The sequence below is a fragment of the Salvelinus fontinalis genome, chromosome 37 (genome assembly GCF_029448725.1).
Source record: "Salvelinus fontinalis isolate EN_2023a chromosome 37, ASM2944872v1, whole genome shotgun sequence".
NCBI lineage: Eukaryota > Metazoa > Chordata > Actinopteri > Salmoniformes > Salmonidae > Salvelinus > Salvelinus fontinalis.
Genome location: NC_074701.1, coordinates 28503306 through 28526562, shown reverse-complemented (window position 1 = coordinate 28526562; position 23257 = coordinate 28503306). Strand labels below are relative to the sequence as shown.

At 42.3% G+C, this 23257-nt stretch overlaps 1 protein-coding gene across 22 annotated transcripts in view; it reads left to right on the top strand.

The window, feature by feature from the left end:
- Window positions 1-22303, top strand: part of LOC129836468 (fap1 adhesin-like) — a 35699-nt gene extending 13396 nt beyond the window's left edge. For 7 of the 22 annotated variants that reach the window (XM_055902695.1, XM_055902688.1, XM_055902686.1 and 4 more), the window contains 9 exons: window positions 9720-9857; window positions 10121-10741; window positions 11139-11394; window positions 11470-11517; window positions 11644-11800; window positions 14411-14487; window positions 16440-16877; window positions 17560-17672; window positions 20641-22303. The gene's annotated coding sequence lies outside the window, so the exon portion shown is untranslated. Of the gene's footprint in view, window positions 1-7221; window positions 9858-10120; window positions 10742-11138; window positions 11395-11469; window positions 11518-11643; window positions 11801-14410; window positions 14488-16439; window positions 16878-17559; window positions 17673-20640 lie in introns of all 22 variants that reach the window. The other 15 variants (XM_055902683.1, XM_055902690.1, XM_055902678.1 and 12 more) reach the window with 15 other exon arrangements.
- The last annotated feature ends 954 nt before the right edge of the window (window positions 22304-23257 follow it).

The window sequence follows — 23257 nt, the reverse complement described above, 5'->3', positions numbered from 1 at the left end:
CACATGCAGCTAACACAGACATATGGAAATGTCTGCTCTACCCAAAATTACAACCAATTAATTGCGGCATTACCACAAAAATGGAAGAGGCAGGTGGAAGGGGATAAAAGTAAGGAACTTGTATGTCGGCCTTATATTAAAGAACATAAATGGTTAAAGAAAAGTGTGATAAATAAAAACATATACCAATTTCATTTAAGGACCAAAAAACTTACAGCTGTGCCATATAAATTGCAAAATAGTTGGGAAGAGATTTTCGATGTACCCATTCCATGGCACATGGTTTATGAATTGATACGCAAAACAACGCCGGATTCAAAACTTCGAATTTTTCAATTTAAATTATTGTACAAAATTCTTGCAACTAATAGAATGTTATATATATGGGGGATACAATCTTCCCAGCTCTGTAGATTCTGCTGTGAGGAGGCAGAGTCATTAGACCATTTATTTTGGTATTGTCCGCATGTAGCTCGTTTTTGGTCACAGGTCCAGGAATGGTTGAAGAATTGCAACATTTGCGTAGAACTAACGCTACAGATAGCAATACTGGGGGATTTGAAAAGCCACAGTCAATCAATCAATAATATAATAATTATTTTAGCAAAAATGTTTATTTTTAATTTACAATCCGTGGAAGCTATGAGAATAGGAAGATTCAAATCTTTTGTGAAGCATCACAGCACAGTTGAAAAATATATGGCAAATAAAAATCCGAAATGGATGATGTTGGAAGATAGATGGGAAAGGTTGAGTGGAGCTGAAGGGTGGGACTAATAACAAGATAAACAATGTAGGGCATACGGGATCTGTGAAATGTGTATAGGTGCGGAGCTATTGTGAAATAGCACAGTTACAAGTGGAAATCAAACTGGATGGACAACAGAAATAGAGGAAGGACTAAGAACAAACAAGAGAGAACTATTATAAAGTAGACTGTGTCTGTAAAATGTGTATAACATGTATAAATTGAAGGTAAAAACAGAAATGTTTATCAGTTTACTCCAATTGGGGGATCGGTGGTAGGGTTTGCGGGGAATAATAATAAAGGTATACTCTTTAAAAAAAGTATGTATGTCTATGTAGGTATGTGTATGTATATATGTGTATATGTATGCATACGTGAATGGATATATATATTTACCCAAAAAAATATAGGGGATTGGAAATGATGCAGACAATTACATTGGAAGCAACATTCTTTCCGCAATATTAAGCTGATCCACCCCCCCCAAAAAAATAAAATAAAATTTTTTTTTTAAAAAATCATGTGACTAAACTAAATAAAAATAAACTATACTATGAAACAGAAAAAAATGATATAAAGAATAATAGTAACAATCTTTGCAGCTCCTTAAATAACAGTTTTGGAAAAAGGCTAACTGATGGAGCATTCATTGAATCAGATGGCTCATTTATCACAAAACCCACTGATATTATCAACTACTTTTCATGACTTTATCATTGGCAAGATAAGCAAACTTAGGTATGACATGCCAGCAACAAACGCTGACACTACACATTCAAGTATATCTGACCAAATTATATGAAAGACAAGAATTGTACTTTTGATTTATGTAAAGTCAATGTGGAAGAGGTGAAAAAATTGTTGTCTATCAACAATGACAAGCCACCGGGGTCTGACAATCTGGATGGAAAATTACTGAGGATAATAGCGGACGATATTGCCACTCCTATTTGCTACATCTTCAATTTAAGCCTACTAGAAAGTGTGCCCTCAGGCCTGGAGGGAAGCTAAAGTCATTCCGCTACCCAAGAATAGTAAAGCCCCATTTACTGGCTCAAATAGCTGACCAATCAGCCTGTTACCAACCCTTTAGTAAACTTCTGGAAAAAATTGTGTTTGACCAGATACAATGCTGACAACAGACTTTCAGCACGCTTATAGGGAAGGACACTCAGCATGCATAGCACTTACACAAATGACTGATGATTGGCTGAGAGAAGTTGATGATCAAATGATTGGGGGGGGCTGTCTTGTTTTTGACATTATCGATCATAGTCTGCTGCTGGAAAAATGTATGCATTATGGCTTTACACCCCCTGCTATAATGTGGATAAAGAGTTACTTGTCTAACCGAACAGCGGGTGTTCTTTAATGGAAGCCTCTCCAACATAATCCAGGTAGAATCAGGAATTCCCCAAGGTAGCTGTTTAGGCCCCTTAAATTTTTCGATCTTTAATAACGACATGCTTTGAGTAAAGCCAGTGTGTCTATGTATGCGGATGACTCAACACTATACACGTCAGCTACTACAGCAACTGAAATGACTGCAACACTTAACAAAGAGCTGCAGTTAGTTTCAGAATGGATAGCAAAGAATAAGTTTGTCCTAAATATTTTCAAAACTAAAAGCATTGTATTTGAGATAAATTATTCACTAAACCATAAACCTCAACTACATCTCATAATGAATAATGTGGAAATTGAGCAAGTTGAGGTGACTAAACTGCTTGGAGTAACTCTGGATGGTAAACTGTCATGATCAAAACATATTGATACAACAGTAGCTAAGATGGGGAGAAGTCTGTCCATAATAAAGCGCTACTCTGCCTTCTTAACAACACTATCAACAAGGCAGGTCCTACAGGCCCTTGTTTTGTCGCATTGACACTACTGTCCAGTAGTGTGGTCAGGTGCCACAAAGAGGGACTTAAGAAAATTGCAGTTGGCTCAGAACAGGGCAGCACGGCTGGCCCTTACAAGTACATGGAGAGCTAACATTAATGACATGCATCTAATTCTCTCATTGCTGAAAGTGGAGGAGAGATTGACTTCATCACTACTTGTTTTTGTAAGAGGTGTTGACAAGCTGAATGTACCGAGCTGTCTCGGACACCCATACATACCCCACATGTCACCAGAGGTCTCGTCACAGTCCCCAAGTCCAGAACGGACTATTAGGCAGTGCACAGTACTACATAGAGCCATAACTACATGGAACTCTATTCCACATCAAGTAACTGACGCAAGCAGTAGAATCAGATTTAAAAAGAAGGTAAAAATACACATTATGCAACAACAGGGACTGTGAAGAGACGCACACAAAGTACAGACAAATGCATACACTACCGGTCAAAAGTTTTAGAACACCTACTCATTCAAGGGTTTTTCTTTACTATTTTCTACATTGTAAAATAATAGTGAGACATCAAAACTATGAAATAACACATATGGAATCATGTATTAACCAACTAAATGTTAAACAAATCAAAATATATTTGAGATTCTTCAAAGTAGCCACCCTTTGCCTTGATGACATCTTTGCACACACTTTACATTCTCTCAACCAGCTTTGAGATAGTCACCTGTAATGCATTTCTATTAACCTCTCTAGGGTACGTTAGACGGTAGCGTCCCACCTCTTCAACAGCCAGTGAAACTGCAGGGCGCCAAATTCAAAACAACAGAAATCCCATAATTAAAATTTCTCAAACATACATGTATTTTACACCATTTTAAAGATACACTTGTTGTAAATCCAGCCACAGTGTCCGATTTCAAAAAGGCTTTACGACGAAAGCAAACCAAACGATTATGTTAGGTGAGTGCCTATCACAGAATAACACAGCCATTTTTCCAGCCAAAGAGAGGATTCACAAAAAGCAGAAATATACACTGCTCAAAAAAATAAAGGGAACACTTAAACAACACAATGTAACTCCAAGTCAATCACACTTCTGTGAAATCAAACTGTCCACTTAGGAAGCAACACTGATTGACAATAAATTTCCCATGCTGTTGTGCAAATGGAATAGACAAAAGGTGGAAATTATAGGCAATTAGCAAGACACCCCCAAAAAAGGAGTGATTCTGCAGGTGGTGACCACAGACCACTTCTCAGTTCCTATGCTTCCTGGCTGATGTTTTGGTCACTTTTGAATGCTGGCGGTGCTCTCACTCTAGTGGTAGCATGAGACGGAGTCTACAACCCACACAAGTGGCTCAGGTAATGCAGTTCATCCAGGATGGCACATCAATGCGAGCTGTGGCAAAAAGGTTTGCTGTGTCTGTCAGCGTAGTGTCCAGAGCATGGAGGCTCTACCAGGAGACAGGCCAGTACATCAGGAGACGTGGAGGAGGCCGTAGGAGGGCAACAACCCAGCAGCAGGACCGCTACCTCCGCCTTTGTGCAAGGAGGTGCACTGCCAGAGCCCTGCAAAATGACCTCCAGCAGGCCACAAATGTGCATGTGTCAGCATATGGTCTCACAAGGGGTCTGAGGATCTCATCTCGGTACCTATTGGCAGTCAGGCTACCTCTGGCGAGCACATGGAGGGCTGTGCGGCCCCCCAAAGAAATGCCACCCCACACCATGACTGACCCATCGCCAAACCGGTCATGCTGGAGGATGTTGCAGGCAGCAGAACGTTCTCCACGGCGTCTCCAGACTCTGTCACGTCTGTCACATGTGCTCATGTGCTCAGTGTGAACCTGCTGTCATCTGTGAAGAGCACAGGGCGCCAGTGGCGAATTTGCCAATCTTGGTGTTCTCTGGCAAATGCCAAACGTCCTGCACGGTGTTGGGCTGTAAGCACAACCCCCACCTGTGGACGTCGGGCCCTCATACCACCCTCATGGAGTCTGTTTCTGACCGTTTGAGCAGACACATGCACATTTGTGGCCTGCTGGAGGTCATTTTGCAGGGCGCTGGCAGTGCACCTCCTTGCACAAAGGCGGAGGTAGCGGTCCTGCTGCTGGGTTGTTGCCCTCCTACGGCCTCCTCCACGTCTCCTGATGTACTGGCCTGTCTCCTGGTAGCGCCTCTATGCTCTGGACACTACCCTGACAGACACAGCAAACCTTTTTGCCACAGCTCGCATTGATGTGCCATCCTGGATGAACTGCACTACCTGAGCCACTTGTGTGGGTTGTAGACTCCGTCTCATGCTACCACTAGAGTGAGAGCACCGCCAGCATTCAAAAGTGACCAAAACATCAGCCAGGAAGCATAGGAACTGAGAAGTGGTCTGTGGTCACCACCTGCAGAATCACTCCTTTTTTGGGGGTGTCTTGCTAATTGCCTATAATTTCCACCTTTTGTCTATTCCATTTGCACAACAGCATGTGAAATGTATTGTCAATCGGTGTTGCTTCCTAAGTGGACAGTTTGATTTCACAGAAGTGTGATTGACTTGGAGTTACATTGTGTTGTTTAAGTGTTCCCTTTATTTTTTTGAGCAGTGTAGATTAAATTAATCACCAACCTTTGATGATCTTCATCAGATGACACTCGTAGGACTTCATGTTACACAATACATGCATGTTTTGTTCGATAAAGTTCATATTTATATCCCAAAATCTAAAATCTTGTAACATTGGCACGTTCAGAAGTTCTAAAACATCCTTTGATTTTGCAGAGAGCCTCATCAATTTACAGGAATACCCATAATAAACATTGCTAAAAGATGTTTATGCATGGAATTGTTATAATCTTCATCAGATGACACTCATAGGACTTCATGTTACACAATACAAGTATGTTTTGTTTGATAAAGTTCATATTTATATAAAAAAATCGGAGTTTACATTGGCGTGTTACGTTCACTAGTTCCAAAAACATGCAGTGATTTTGCATAGCCACATCGTTTCAACAGAAATACTCATCATAAATGTAGATGATAATACAAGTTATACCTCTCCTTAATGCAACCGCTGTGACAGATTTCTTTTTAACTTTACGGAAAAAGCAAACCATGCAATCTGAGACGGCACTCAGAACAATAGTCAAATTAGCTGCCATGTTGGAGTCAACAGAAACCAGAAATTACATGATAAATATTCCCTTACCTTTGCTGATCTTCATCAGAATGCACTCTCAGGAATCCCAGGTCCACAATAAATGCTTGATTTGTTCGAAAATGTCCGTTATTTATGTCCAATTAGCTACTTTGGTCAGGGCGTTTGGTGAACAATTCCAAAGTCACGAAGCGCGTTCACTAAAACCTGACAAAATGTCCAAATGTTCCGTAACAGTCAGTAGAAACATGTCAAACGATGTATTAAATCAATCTTTAGAATGTTGTTAACATAAATCTTGAATAACGTTCCAACCGGAGAATTACATTCACTTCAGATGAGCGATGGAACAGAGCTCCCTCTCATGTGAACGCACATGGTCAAAGAATGGTCACCGCATTGCAGTGGTGACTCATTCCTGTCTCCTTCGGCCCCCCTTCACAGTAGAGTCATCAGACAAAGTTCTGCAGACTGTTGACATCTAGTGGAAGCCGTAGGAAGTGAATACTCATTCATATCTCGCTGTGATTTCAATGGGATCTTGGTTGAAATTCGACCAGCCTCAGAATTTCCACTTCCTGTTTGTAATTCTTCTCAGATTTTTGCCTGCCATATGAGTTCTGTTATACTCACAGACATAATTCAAACAGTTTTAGAAACTTCAGAGTGTTTTCTATCCAATACTAATAATAATATGCATATATTCGCAACTATGACTGAGGAGCAGGCTGTTTACTCTGGGCACCTCTGTGCACCTTTCATCCAAGCTACTCAATACTGCCCCTTCAGCCACAAGAGGTTAAGACATGAAGGTCAGTCAATCCGGAAAATTTCATGAACTTTGAATGTCTCTTCAAGTGCAGTTGCAAAAACCATCAAGCGCTATGATGAAACTGGCTCTCATGAGGACCGCCACAGGAAAGGAAGACCCAGATTTACCTCTGCTGCAGAGGATAAGTTCATTAGAGTTACAAGCCTCAGAAATTGCAGCCCAAATAAATGCTTCACAGAGTTCAAGTAACAGACACATCTCAACATCAACTCTTCAGAGGAGACTGCGTTAATTTGGCCTTCATGGTCGAATTGCTGCAAAGAAACTACTCCTAAAGGACACCAATAAGAAGAAGAGACTTGCTTGGGCAAAGAAACACGAGCAATGGACATTAGACCGGTGGAAATCTGTCCTTTGGTCTGGAGTCCAAATTGGAGATTTTTGGTTCCAACCGCTGTGTCTTTGTGAGACATGGTGTGGGTGAATGGATGATCTCCACATGTGTATTTCCCACCGTAAAGCATGGAGGAGGAGGTGTGATGGCGTGGGGTGTTTTTCTGGTGACACTTTCTGTGATTTATTTAGAATTCAAGGCACACTTAACCAGCATCGTTACCACAGCATTCAGCAGCAATATGCCATTCCATCTGGTTAGCACTTAGTGGGACTATCATTTGTTTTTTAACAGGACAATGACCCAACACACCTCCAGGCTATTTGACCAAGAAGGAGAGTGATGGAGTGCTGCATCAGAGGACCTCAACCCAATTGAGATGGTTTGGGATGAGTTTGACCGCAGAGTGAAGGAAAAGCAGCCAACAAGTGCTCATAATATGTGTGAACTCCTTCAAGACTGTTGGAAAAGCATTCCAGGTGAAGCTGGTTGAGGGAATGCCGAGAGTATGCAAAGCTGTCATCAAGGCAAAGGGTGGTGATTTTGAAGAATCTCACATATAAAATATGTTTTGATTTGTTTAACACCTTTTTGGTTACTACGTGAATCCATATGTGTTATTTTATAGTTTTGATGTCTTCACTGTTATTCTACAATGTAGAAAATAGTAAAAATAAAGAAAAACACTTGAATGAGTAGGTGATCTAAAACTTTTGACCTGTAGTGTACGTTGTGATATTGTTGTATAGTGGTTTTAAACATTTTGTGTTGTAAATATGTAGTGGTGTAATAATGTTATATGATGTACTGTTTTGCAGGAAGTTATCAACTGTTTATGTAGAGCGGCGAAAAAAAGAAAGTCTTGCATGGAAAGCAATCTTCATACTTTAAAAGGCTGATAAATAATAAAAGGGTATCAATGTATCATTAGCCTTCCCCCAGGACTCATCTAAAAGACCATATTGTATGCTTTATGCATGGCAGTAACCTAATACAGTTGAAGTCAGAAGTTTACATAGACCTTAGCCAAATACATTTAATCTCAGTTTTTCACAATTCCTGACATTTAATCCTAGTAAATATTCCCTGTTTTAGGTCACTTAGGATCACCACTTTATTTTAAGAATGTGAAATGTCATAATAATAGTAGAGCGAATGATTTATTTCAGCTTTTTTTTCTTTTATCACATTCCCAGTGGGTCAGACGTTTACATACACTCAATTAGTATTTGGCAGCATTGCCTTTAAATTGTTTAATTTATGTCAAACGTTTCAGTTAGCCTTCCACAAGCTTCCCACAATAAGTTGGGTGCATTTTGGCCCATTCCTCCTGACAGAGCTGGTGTAACTGAGTCAGGTTTGTAGGCCTCCTTGCTCGCACACGCCTTTTCAGTTCTGCCCACACATTTTCTATAGGATTGAGGTCAGGGCTTTGTGATGGCCACTCCAATACCTTGACTTTGTTGTCCTTAAGCCATTTTACCACAACTTTGGAAGTGTGCTTGGGGTCATTATCCATTTGGAAGACCCATTTGCGACCATGCTTTAACTTCCTGACTGATGTCTTGAGATGTTGCTTCAATATATCCACATCATTTTCCTGCCTCATGATGCCATCTATTTTGTGAAGTGCACCAATCCCTCCTGCAGCAAGCACCCCCACAACATGATGCTGCCACCCCGTGCTTCATGGTTGGGATGGTGTTCTTCGGCTTGCAAGCCTCCCCCTTTTTCCTCCAAACATAACGATAGTCATTATGGCCAAACAGTTCTATTTTTGTTTCATCAGACCAGAGGACATTTCTCCAAAAAGTATGATCTTTGTCCCCATGTGCATTTGCAAACCATAGTCTGGCTTTTTTATGGCGATTTTGGAGCAGTGTCTTCTTCCTTGCTGAGCGGCCTTTCAGGTTATGTTGATATAGGACTCGTTTTACTGTGGATATAGATACTTTTGTACCTGTTTCCTCCAGCATCTTCACAAGGTCTTTTGCTGTTGTTCTGGGATTGATTTGCACTTTTCACACACAAGTACGTTCATCTCTAGGAGACAGAACGCGTCTTGTTCCTAAGTGTTTTGACGGCTGCGTGGTCCCATGGTGTTTATACTTGCATACTATTGTTTGTGCAGATGAACGTGGTATCTTCAGGCATTTTGGAAATTGCTCACAAGGATGAACCAGGCTTGGTCTACAATTGTCTACAATTCTTTTTGAAGTCTTGGCTGATTTCTTTAGATTTTTCCCATGATGTCAAGCAAAGAGGCACTAAGTTTGAAGGTAGGCCTTGAAATACATCCACAGGTACACCTCCAATTGGGTCAAATGATGTCAATTAGCCTATCAGAAGCTTCTAAAGCCATGACATCATTTTCTGGAATTTTCAAAGCTGTTTAAAGGCACAGTCAACTTAGTGTATGTAAACTTCTGACCCACTGGAATTGTGATGCAGTGAAATAATAAGTAGATGTCCTAACTGACTTGCCAAAACTATAGTTTGTTAACAAGAAATTTGCAGAGTGGTTAAAAATCAAGTTTAATGACTCCAACCTAAGTGTATGTAAACTTCCGACTTCAACTGTAGGTATGACTAACCTGAATGTACCTGAGCAGCTCTATATGGTGGTAGGGCATCGAGGCACCCACACCAGTATCAACAGAGAAAAACACAAGTCCCCCAGCTACCAGATCATGGAGAAGTACAATTAGCAACCTTCAAGAAAACTTTCCTTCCTTGTAGGCCTACTGTCTGTCAGTTGATCCCCATCTAACATATGACATTTTTTCCTGGAGGCACAAAACCATGGTCTAACAGAATACTATGACCAGAGACTTAAGAATGTCCCAAGTGTGGGGGTTTCTGGTCATCAACGTGGACGTCACCTGTCCTGGAGCGACCCTGGCTATGATCTACCTGAAGACCAACAACAGGTGATAATTGATTCCACCACACTCTCATCTTTAGATACCCTTCAACGAAAAGTAATGCCGTGTTCTACTAGATTTGACTCTTCAATCTCCCATCTAATCTTGCATGGTGCCTCACAGAACATCTTGACCCCAGCGCTCCAACACATAGCTTATAACTGGGGAAAAAAGGCATTTTGAATCATTTTAGGTTTTTCCTGGTTCTGTTCCCGTATTGGACAATAGGCTCAGGCTTCCATTAACAACTCTTTCTCACCCTCTCATAGGTCTATCGCGGGTAGGCTGAAAGCTCCAGACACCATGTTCCTCCTGGACTGCACTCTGGGTCAGTACAGACCTGCCTTATTTCAGTGTACTCTGGGTCAGTACAGACCTGTCTTTTTCACTGAGCCAGACCCCCGGAGCTCTCCGTCAGTGGTTCCCAACCTAGGTGGGGGGCGCCACATTTTCCTTGGGGGTTGCGGGCCTTACTTGATTTGCAACATTTCTGGGATCTTTTATTTCAGCTCATGAAACATGGGACCAACGCTTTACATGTTGCGTTAATATTTTTGTTCAGTAAAATAGCTGATCCTGTACACTCACACATTTTAGGTCGTCACTCACTTCTAAACCCACAAAGTCATAAACCCCGCCCATTTCTACAATGTATCTTCTTAAAATTTGATTTTAAACCTAATCTTAACCATACTGCTAACCTTATGCCTCACCTTAACTTAAGACCTAAAAGCACATTTTTGTTGCCAATTTTGACTTTGTGGCTGTGGAATCTGACTTTGTGGATATAGAAGCTTGGCACTGTCTCCTCTCCCTCCTCAGACACTGGCCAGGTGTATCATCATTTGGGATGAGATTCTGCCCAACTCGAAAGCAGCAATGTGCCTCCGGTAACACCCCTCAATATGCACACAAACACCTTGGCTCATTAGACACAAGTCACTGCCAGCACAAACCTCTACACAGGACCTGTGGTAATAATATTATGAGTTCGGCATCGGGTTCTTAAGGCCAACAGTGTAGATGTCCATAGACATTAGAGGTTGGTTCCAAGGCTCTTAATGTTGGTAGTTAGTCATAATGAATGACATCAACGCTAATAAGGAAACACGTTTCGGTCCTCAAATGAGGCTTCAGTGCCAAGAGGATATGACTGGCAACAAGCCTCAGACATTTCCTGCAGCCTGACCAATTTACACATCAACAGTATTAAATTAGTTAGTATCCCACAGTTTTTACAACGCTAACACAATATATTTTCTTTGTTTTGCATCCACATAATCCAAGAGAACATTGGGAATCCAGTGGTTTCGGAGGATTTGAACATGAAAACCATAGCGTGACTACAAACTGACTACAAGTTTTCCTAGCTCTTTCAGCATGGCTGGATATAAGAGACAGAGATGGTGTGTTTAGTCACATGATGATGTGTGGGACGACTCCTGTCCTCAGGCAAGCCCATGACCACATAATTGCTGGAACCTGTATGACTGTGGGATTCCACTTCGCTGGCTCGGCCAACTCTGACGCATTCGACTGCTTGGTAAGAAGCGAACATTTCAAAATAAGTTGGAGTTAATTGGCTAGTTCGTCTGTAACCCTTCTGTTTCTTTCACAGTAAAATTTCGCAAGGAACTTCATGCAGTGTTTGACATCAGCAACAGTTGTAAGTTGCACTACTCTCATGCTTCTGTCCAATGTAACCATAATGTCCATATAAGGCAATAGAATAAAGTCAAGTTTAAAGTTTGCATCAAAATCACCACAACCAATTTGCTCTCTCTTCTGCCAGACGGGCCACTATAACTTAGAGATGTGTCTGAGCATGTTGTTGTCCATGGTGATGGCTGGCTCTGGTAACCTGAAGGTGCTGGAGCTCTGCCACGTCCTCCACAAGAGGACCAGAACTATGACCCACCACATGGCATGCTCGTCCTGGGAGGAGGGAGGTGAGATGTTTCAACCAGCCTCTCCAATGGTTATAGCCTACACAGATATTGCTCATACTATCTTTTGCCTATGTGTTGTACCTTTCACATGTCATCTGTATCGATGTAGATTGTATGTTTTGCGACAGACCTAGATAATGGAACAACATGTACAGTGGCAAGAAAACGTATGCGAACCCTTTGGAATTACCTGGTTTTCTGCATAAATTGGTCATAAAATTTGTTCTGATCTCCATCGAAGTCACAACAATAGACAAACACAGTCTGCTTAAACTAATAACACACAGACAATTATACGTTTTCATGTCTTTATTGAACACACCATGCAAACATTCACAGTGTGGGTTGGAAAAATATATGTGAACCCTTGCATTTATTAACCGGTTGACCCTCCTTTGGCAGCAATAAACTCAATCAAACATTTTCTGTAGTTGCGGATCAGAACTGCACAACGGCCAGGAGGAATGTTGGACCATTCATCTTTATAAAACTGTTTGATAAACTTGAATTCATTTTTTGGTTGATGATGGCAAGCTGTTTAGGCCCTGAGGCAGCAAAGCAGCACCAAACCATGATGCTCCCTCCACCATACAGTTGGGATGAGGTGTTGATGTTGGTGTGCTGTGCCTTTTCTTTTTCTCCACACAGTGTATTGTGTTCCTTCCAAACAACTCAACTTTAGTGTTATCTGTCCACAGAATATTTTGCCAGGAGCGCTGTGGAACATCCAGGTGCACTTTTGCAAACTTCAGACGTGCAGTAATGTTTTTCAGCAGTGGCTTCTTGCGTGGAGTCCTCCCATGAACACCATTCTTGTTTAGTGTTTTACGTATCGTAGACTCATCAACAGAGATGTTAGCATGTTCCAGAGATTTCTGTAAGTCTTTAGCTGACACTCTAGGATTCTTCTGAACCTCACTGAGCATTCTGCACTGTGCTCTTGCAGTCATCTTTGCAGGACGGCCACTCCTAGGGAGAGTAGCAACAGTACGGAACTCTCCATTTATAGACAGTTTTTCTTACCATGGACTGATGAACATCAAGGCTTTTAGAGATACTTTTGTAACCCTTTCCAGCTTTATGCAAGTCAACCATTCTTAATCTTAGGTCTTCTGAGATCTCTTTTGTTCGAGGCATGGGCAAAGCTGGCAAAGCTTCTTGTGAATAGCGAACTCAAATGTAGTTTTTTTTTAGGGCAAGGCAGCTCTAACCAACATCTCCAATCTCGTCTCATTGATTGGACTCCAGGTTAGCGGACTCCTGACTCCAATTAGCTTTTGGAGAAGACATTAGCCTAGGGGTTCACATATGAATGTTTCAATTATGTGTTCAATATAGACAAGAAGAATACAATAATTTGTTTATTAGTTTAAGCACACTGTGTTTGTCTATTGTTGTGACTAAGATGGAGAGCAGATGTATGCAGAAATCCAGGTAATTCCAAAGGGTTCACATACTTTTCTTGCCACTGTATAATGAGATGTGGGAGAGGAGTCCTGTTACGTGAGTGTTCTTCATAACAAATGCAGTTCAAATATCCCAGGGCTACGCAAGCAGTGACTAAGGTGTCTTTTTGTACGTAACAATACTCATTACTGATGCTAAATCTGACTCGTCCTCAACATTTACTGTACAAACCCTTTGATTTTAGACTTGCCTTATTTTTAGGTGGACAATTTCAGGCCCACATAACTTCAAGGTCGCAATTTGAATGGCCTTATTGTAGTATTCTCAACCTATTCCTGCCATCAACACACACCTGCATCAGGAAAGATTGTAGAGGGGAGCAGACACATGGCGTCTTTATTTCAATCTCTCGCTCGCCCTCTCTCTCGATGTGGTCTGTAGAGAGCGCTTTCATTCTGCGTAGTAACCAATCACCATACGGCCCTGTCAGTCTGGCTCATCATGAAACCTGAAGTGAAACACTTCTCTTCTCATTTTGTGTAGCTACAGAGTTCACCAGTGAGCTTAGTCTCAGCATAGGGAATGGTGTGATTGAAACATAGTAATATTGTTCAGGAACAAGTTTCTGAAAATGAATTTGAGGGGCGCTAAATAAACAGCTGTTCTCAGTCATTATGTTACTCTACAGTATGTTTGTGGGTCTTGTTATCAAGCTGACTCATGTAGTAAATAGTGCTGTTGTTTTCACCTCTCCCTGTAATACACATAGTAAAAACCACAACATCCCACCCAGCCAGTTCGCTTTATCCGTTGCCATGTAGACTGGATGAGTGGCAGCTCGTGGGTTGAGAACTAATCTCTTCAGCTGGTGTTTTAAGAGGCTGCGAGGCAACCCCTCACCCACACTAATCTAAACAAGTGATTTCTCTCTCCAAGCCGCCACAATGGTTTGAACCAGCCTAAACACACACTTAACCGAAGCCTTTATTTTTTAAGTAGAGCTTTTATGAGCACAAAGGACGTCAGGTAGATAACAATTCAAAACTGTTTTGCACAGGCCAAATTCCTCATTTGTTCATGGGACCTATTCACAAAAAAGTGACTCTATTATGATATGTGCAAACATCAACACTGTGATTTTGATTTATTGCTATGTCTGAGTCTGACGTAGCGCTCTGTTATCCTGTGCTTGTCCTCTCCCAGGTACACTCCAACTCGGCCATCGCTACCTTGCTCTGTGCGCTCTACCACCATTTTCCTGCCCACAGCACAGATAACCGGTAAGACGCACAATCTCTGGACATACCCAAATTTGGTACAGCTTACTAGAGCTCTAAAATAGCATGACAGACAGAGCTCTAAACTAAAGTATCCGACTTTCAATCACCATAATGACTTGGGTGCGGATTCTAAGAATAGCAAGAGGGAGGTGGTGTAACATGAGGAGAGAAGTCCATCAGAGTTTCTACTGACAGCTGTAAAAGTCAATGACCATAATGAGTGGGGTGGTAATTGTCTGGGATGAGTGGTTAAGAATAGTGAGAGAACAGCATCTAGACCAGGGCATTTCAACTCTGACCCTCACAGGTTGAAGTATTGCTGATTTTCTTTTCTACCTGGTAGTTAATTTATCAATTGATTGTAATTGATTAGCCAATGTTCACTTGTCTGGTCAGTTCGTGCCGGTTCTGACTCAGTTGATTAGAAGAAAAGGGTGAAAATCAGTGACACTATGGCCCTCCGGGACCTTACTTGGTTGTCCCTGAGGTAAAGTGTGTGTGATCTCCATTCTCCAGGTAACAGTCCCTACGTAACCTGAGTCTCCTGGTGGCAGCTGGGGATGATTAGGTGGCCATGATGGAATGAGGGCCAGATTGGGAATTTATCCAGGACACCAGGGTTAACACCCCTACTCTTACAATAAGTGCCATGGGATCTTTAGTGACCACAGAGAGTCAGGACACCTGTTTAACGTCCCATCCGAAAGACGGCACCCTACACAGGGCAATGTCCCCAATCACTGCCATGGGGCATTGGGCATTTTTTTTTAGACCAGAGGAAAGGGCGCCTCCTACTGGCCCTCCAACACCACTTCCAGCAGCATCTGGTCTCCCATCCAGGGACCAAACAGGACCTGCCCTGCTTAGCTTCAGAAGCAGGCCAGCAGTGGGATGCAGGGTGATATGCTGCAGTTTCCACTGCTCCGGAGTCCAATGGCGTCGAGATTTACACCACTCCAGCCGACGTTTGGCATTGCGCATGGTGATCTTAGGCTTGTGTGCGGCTGCTCGGCCCTGGAAACCCATTTCATGGAGCTCCTGACGAACAGTTCTTGTGCTGACGTTGCCTCCAGAGGCAGTTTAGAACTCTGTAGTGAGGGTTGTAACCAAGGACAAACGATTTTTACGTGCTACGCGCTTCAGCATTCGCCGGTCCCGTTCTGTGAGCTTGTGTGGCCTACCACTTCGCGGCTGAGCTGTTGTTGCTTGTAGATGTTTCCACTTCACAGTAACAGCACTTACAGTTGACCAGGGCAGCTTTTTTAAAATTAATTAATTTACCCCAATTCTGTGATATCCAATTGGTAGTCAGTCTTGTCCCATCGCTGCAACTCCCGTACGGACTCGGGAGAGGCAAAGGTCGAGAACCATGCGTCCTCTGAAACACGACTCTTAAACATGACAAACTGCTCGCTCAACCCGGAAGCCAGCCGCACCAATATGTCGGAGGAAACACCGTCCAACTGGTGTCAGCGTGCATGTGCCCGGCCTGCCACAGGAGGCACGATGGGCGCGATGGGACAAGGACATCCCGGCCGGCCAAACCCTCTCCTAACTCGGAAGACGCTAGGCCAATTGTGCGCCGTCTCATGGGTCTTCCGGTCGCGGCCGGCTGCGACAGTCGGGGATCAAACTCGGATCTGTAGTGACGCCTCTAGCACTGCGATGCAGTGCCTTAGACCGCTGAGCCACTCGGGAAGCCCCAGGGCAGAAGTTTGACGAACTGACATGTTGGAATGGTGGCATCCTATGACGGTGCCATGTTGAAAGTCACTAAGCTCTTTAGTAAGACCATTCTACTGCCATTGTTTGCCTATGGACTTTGCATGGCTGTGTGCTCGATATATACACCTGTCAGCAACGGGTGTGGCTGAAATAGGGGTGTCCACATACTTTTGTATATTTAGTGTGTAATGGCTGTGTTTCTGTGTTCATTTCTTCAATGTCTTCAGAGCATAGGGGACTCTGTTATGAGGAGATTACAGCGGAACTGATGGCCCCCACCATGTTGCCTGAGCTGCAGCTCCTCAATAAGGTCAAATGAAATGTAATCATGCTGCAAAGTCATTCTGCTAAGCAGGATGGTCCATGTCAAAATTGAGATTTCAAGATTTTTGTTAGAAAGTGAGTAATGCAATGTGTCCATGTATGCAATTGATATGCTTTTCTCCCTTCCTCTTTACAATACAGTACAGGGAAAGGTCAGTTAGGATGATCAAACTCCGCTATTACAAGAAAATCATAGGATCTTTTTCACATTGTTTTCAAACTAAATGTTCAAAGATGAATGGCTGCCCTACTTGTTTTAATGTGGTTACAGATTCAAGTAAAATGACCATTGATACTGGAAGCTGTCCATAGACCTGAAGTAAAGGAACTCCACATCTTCAGTAAGTCCACCACTTGTATGTTTGTGAACATTTCTGGACCAATGTTCAGATTCATATCATGAAATCTCAGTGGGTGATAACTTATCAGGGCCATACTCTTTGATGTGAGTTTGTGATATTCTGCAATAATGGTTGTTAATGGCAGCACATATTGTTTTGTGGGGCTGGGAATTACTAGGGACCTCACAATATGATATTATCACAATACTTAAGTGCCGATACAATATGTACTGCGATTCTCACGATTCTATATGTATTGCGATTCAATACTGCAACGTTATTGAGATTTGATGTTTCAAAACAATCTGCTCACCATATTCTGCAGAGGGACGAGAGAGCATGAGAAAACAAGTTTTGACCAGTCAGGCAAAAATAAAAGTGCTGAAACCATGTTGGCTTGCTATTTAAAAAGATGGAAAACAAGCTATAGGATGAAAAACACCAGAGTTTTTGTGCAGGTACAGCCGACTAGTGCTAGCTAACGCTATCTAGCAAAAATATTCTATAAATAAAAAAATATTTGTTTTAAATTACAAGTCAAAGTTTCACTATAATGTCGTTCAAAATAATAGTGATATGTAGCTATAGATTTTTCCAATATCACAATTTTTTTCCATCCTAACATGTGATCTAAAATTGACTAATTTCTTCTATATGTGTGTTGTATGTCCATTCTGTCCAGAGATGGGGTTCTGTATCTGAAGCTGCGTGCCCTATAAGGTCGACCTTCTGGACTGGAAGAATCTATTATCCCCCAACGTCGTCAACAGGAACTCAGAAGTCCGCACATTCAAGGTACAAACATCCTGGTCCTCTGTTTACACAAAACTGGACTGACTGGGACACCTTTTAACTAGTTACATGCCATCATGTACTTCATCAGTACTACTTCAGAACTACATGTTGGATATTGGCTACATAGGCGATTCAATGATACTTTAGCGTACAAGCATAACTTTGTCAACATGGCATGCTGCATATACCAGTACACATTTATTTCATTTGTATGTTAAGGTTGTGAAACTTGAACCGCTGAAAATGAAATCAATGCTAAACTATCAACACATAGCTAGCATAATGAGTCTCGAACATCTGTGTTGGATAGTCAGAAAGAAGCATGAATGTGACATTTAGATATTGATACTGATATAATCCCAGTATAGCACAAAGTAGTGCACGTGACATCACTGTGGGGCGGCAAAACAACCAATATGTCTTGACACTGTGTGACAGGATATTTCCCTGTGAGCCTACCAGCCTATGGTCCAATAGCCTTTTAGTCAACATGTCCCCTGTCCCACTAGATGCAATAGCTCATTGGAAACTGTCAAGTGCCTCCGTCAGGCACGATCAGCAGACCTTGTTGTTGTAGCAGTTATTTTTTCTCCCACAGCCAGAGGCCATCTCGACCTTCCCCTCCGATGCTGCCTTGGTCTCCTTCGCTGAAAGCCTCGGATAGCATGAGACATGTTGATTAGCGGAGTGGATGCTATGTGATGCAGCTGCAACTTAACGTTGTAACACAGAGCTTACATTGAGGGTTTAAATTAGACTTAAATACTGCCTATGTCGCTCCCCTTGTGAATCCGTTTGTTAATCTCTTGAATCCCATTTCCACCAGGTAGATATCACTATATGTAATTGGACATGTGGAATATTTATTTTTGAATACACTGTGAAATTGAAGGAGATTGGTTCTAACCTTTAGCTCATGATTTGATTGCAATTATTGAAACATTCCTCACTGTCCTATTTTATAATTCCACAGTTTCTGTTTCTGATTGTTCAATTGATAAGCGCTCACTGAATGGAGGTTCTATTTACTGTTGTAGCACTGAATGGAGCTTCTATTTACTGTTGTAGCACTGAATGGAGCTTCTATTTTGTTGTCTTTGTCCAAAAACACAACACTTGGCCTTAATCTTTGCCATTCGATCTGAGTGTCACTCAGGAGAACCCTGAGATGCTGACCACCTAAATTGCTATTGATCATGTAAGAAACATAGAAGTCACCTCATACAATAGTAACAGTGGTCTGTGCATGTTCCTCAGGACTCTCCAACTCTGTTCCTGGAGAGATACCCTCCTGGTTTTTGCTTCAACCCCAGTTTTAACTAAACTAATTTCAGCTTATCAACCAGTTAATTATTAGAATCAGGTGTGCTAGATTAGGGTTGGCGGGAACCTACAGGACGTTATCGCTCCAGGAACAAGGTTGTGGAGCCCTGATGTACATGCCCCCACTCCCAATTCAGCTGTATTAGTATTAGATACGTTTTCATAGATTGACTTTTCCCCAATACAACCTGACGTCACTTCAATGTGCTCTCGGTTGTATGTCTCCAATGTCGTCTCTTAGTGTGTGTTGACTGCTTTTTGCCACAGGTGATACTGACCCTGGAACAGATGTAGACGTTTGCTCTGTGGCAGATGAGACTGTTGTTGGAGCTATGTGAGAACAGGGTCCTGCAACACAGACTGAGGCAGGGGGCAAAGGGCAGGGTCCTGCAACACAGACTGAAGGAGGGAGAAAAGGGCAGGGTCCTGCAACACAGACTGAAGGAGGGGGAAAAGGGCAGGGTCCTGCAACACAGACTGAGGCAGGGGGCACAGGGCAGGGTCCTGCAACACAGACTGAAGGAGGGGGCAAAGGGCAGGGACCTGCAACACAGACTGAAGGAGGGGGAAAAGGGCAGGGTCCTGCAACACAGACTGAGGCAGGGGGCAAAGGGCAGGGTACTGCAACACAGACTGAGGCAGGGGGCAAAGGGCAGGGTCCTGCAACACAGACTGAAGGAGGGGGCAAAGGGCAGGGTCCTGCAACACAGACTGAAGGAGGGGGCAAAGGGCAGGGTCCTGCAACACAGACTGAAGGAGGGGGCAAAGGGCAGGGTCCTGCAACACAGACTGAGGCAGGGGGCAAAGGGCAGGGTCCTGCAACACAGACTGAGGCAGGGGGCACAGGGCAGGGTCTTGCAACACAGACTGAGGCACAGGGCAGGGGGCTGCTGTTCATCTGCCTGTCATGAAGAACTCAGCCAATGGCACCCTGGACTGCTGGCTCTCTGGTGAGAGGTCTCAACCCAGTGGGAGGGGCACGTCTACTGGAGGATGGACTGTTAACAGATCCCTTTGAATGAACTGTACAATAATATATTAGCCTGACCGTACAGTTTGTACCAGTGTGTACCTGTAATGTAACACACATTTCCCATCAGTGGGACTGGACGTGCCAGAACATGTCTTTGGGTGTGAACTGTAATGACATGGGAAACATGTAACGTTATGAATGGCTTGGTAGCAATTGGCAACAATTGTTAGCAAACTGATTATGTGATGGTGTTACATGAAGAATACTCATAGGTCCATTCCATGAATGCAGCTAACCAAGTTGGATCTGACGTGTGAACCCCCCCCCCCCCCCCCCCCCCACTCCACAGATAACAGCCATGTGTTGAGGACATACATGTGGCCAGTCCCTACTGAGGGGACATGCTGTCCAACATTCTAGCCTGCTTCCTGGTCTAACACTATACCCTGCCTCAGGAAGATGTCTTCCACACACCTGGAAGTTAAACAACTGTTAGCTAAATATCGTGGTTAGATGTACTTTTAGTTTGATCCTAACATGTGTCGCTTTGGTGGTCTGTCTTATTGCTGACTGGCTTCATGTGTGAATGTTATGACTGACTTGGTCGCATTCATCTCTTAACTCTGCTGGTCTCTCTCTTGTCGTTCCTCTGCTCATCTTTCATTTCCACAGGAAGTACATCGTTCCCTGAGCTCCTGTTGAAGTTGTCAGCTATGCATCCCTGTACAAGCATTGCTGCGCCTGGGCCCTCTCCTCCTGGGGACTGCAAGCTTCAGGACTGGACAACAGGCCTGTTGAAATTACCTGACCTTTGACCGCTAACCTTGGTCTCTTACTTTACCTTGGTCTTGACCCAGAAGGGTCACTCTGCCTGCACTGCTTGTTGCAGCTCACAAGAAATGGACCTGATATTATATTAAAAATCATTGTAAAAGCTTTCTTGATACAGATTGTAAGTCAAATGATTGTAAGTCAAATGTTTGTACTCTACCTGTATTCCATATAAAATAATGCAGTAAATAAAAAGTGATTTGAGACTTGTGTAAGTGACCTAGAATTTAAAGGTAACTATTAGCTAACATAGTGGATGTGGATGACCAATAACTTTCGGCATTGCACATGATCAATAGTACCCACTTCCATCGACATGTTGTTTTGGCTAACTTTCAGTGTTGTAGTGTTGCCATTTTGTATTTTTAAATGACGAGCCGTTTCAGCACAGCATGCAGTCTAGGCTGCCATCTCAGTTATCGTTATCTCAGAAAAGATGTTCTGCTCTCTCACATATTAATTCTGTTTCTGCGGTATGTGTTGGGAGGTACTGCGTGGGCTGTGGCGCAACGGAATGCATCGGCCTGAGCTGTGATCTAACACCTCTGGGAACATTCCACAGCAAAATGGAAAACATCCTGCAACAGATACCACACCCACCTCACCCCATACCAAGCTCCGTTGACTTCTATTGGCCTTGTATATCCAAATAGCTCTGTGTCCTCCACTTGACCATGAATGGTTATACAGCCCTTTATCTGTGTCCCCAATGGTATACTGTCAGGCTCTAAAATAACTATTTAAGTTAACAGCTTTTTTTGTGGCATCTTTAGGACCAACTGACATGAAAGGTACACACCGATGTGGCAGATGGATTGCAAACATACCACATTCACTGGAATGCTGTCATGTGGTCGTGACATTAAAAGTTCAGTGACAGAAAAGTATTTGATTTTGCGAGGAAGGAGAACTGTCAAAGTTAACTTGGAAAGGTGGAGTGGTGCAATTCTAACGTGGTTAACTAATTCTCTGGTCGTTTATATACAATATAATTGAATTGTGTTTTGGAACATGGTGTATCTGCTGTCACCAGCCAAGTGAAGTGAATAACTGTGCAAGTTCTCTGGGGAGGTAGCAACCAGTTCCCAAGCTGGCACAAAGCGGCAGTAATAACACATTTTTTTCTGTAGGAAGCATGACACTGCCATTTGGTTTGTTCTTCTATGGACATCCAGGAAATGTGTACAGAATCCAAAACTTCACATTCCAAAACATCCATTCATGATATTTTACAGATCAATGGTCAACCGGATCTGTAGATAGAGTGGGTGTAGAAGTATTCATCCGTTTATGACCTTCAAAGCCGATGCCTTTAATAAGCTTGTGGGAGCAAGCGCTGTAGGGAGCGGGCTGTTTCCTCAATAAAGCATTCTATGAATGTCATACTGGTACACACCCTCTGGTCCTGGAGGTTCCCACGTCCTAAATCAACATTGAAACAAGACCAGTATGTACATTGAAATAAGACAAAACAAACAAATAAAAAATGCTTCTTCATCCTTAATGTGTTTGTTTTTTGAAAGTTTCATTAAAACAATTAATGTATGCAGAAAGAGAAACAATTTCCTGTTTTTAAATACATATTTATTGATTAAAGTTCTCTTAGTGCATACAAATGTATAATCCTTACATCTGTGTACAAACAGACATATTTGTAATTTAAATTTTGTTTGAATGAGTTGGATATTTGAATGTCAAAAGTTGTTAGTTCGTGGAGTGAGATGGGTGTGACCAACTGCGAAAGAAAGTGTCACAGTTCAACTCCAAAGCTATGAATGACTGCAGAACTGCAAACGCCTAGTGTTCTTGTACACGAAGAGGCAGGACTGAGATAAGTTAGGGACACTGCTTGGTCCCTTTTAGGACTTTTGCCAACGTCGAAATAACTTTTGGTCAACAATTAATAATTCAACCAACTTGTTCCTGTGCTAGCGCAAACCAGAAATCTCCTGCACTACTTATAATAATGGGTAAGTAGTGATTACATACGAAATAACCTATTTGATATGTTTTAGTTAGTGACTTGACATTAAAAAAATAAGATATAACGAATATTTTACATATTAGAGTTTGAGGAAGCCATACAGTAATACTTTAATGGAAATATAAATACACACAAGGGCCTATTAGGGTGCAATTAAATGGGTGCAAAAATATTAATTATGTACATATATTTATGGATACATTTTAACGATAACTTCCCTCTGAAATTGACATTTCGGGAAGTGAAGCAAGTTTGAAGCTGGCTGATACATTTGAAAAAAATGGAGACTACAAAGCACTCATGCGTAAAGGACGGTTTACAAAGATAAAGGGAAGTATGCGGTGTCAGCGTGAGATAGAGGGCTTGCTTCCTGTTCCTTTTTGTATAAAAAAAAAACTGAGTGTGAAACTTTTCTAAATCCTGTAGTCTTTGAACCGTTGAAAATCTTACAACGCCATTTGGAGAACTGCCTTA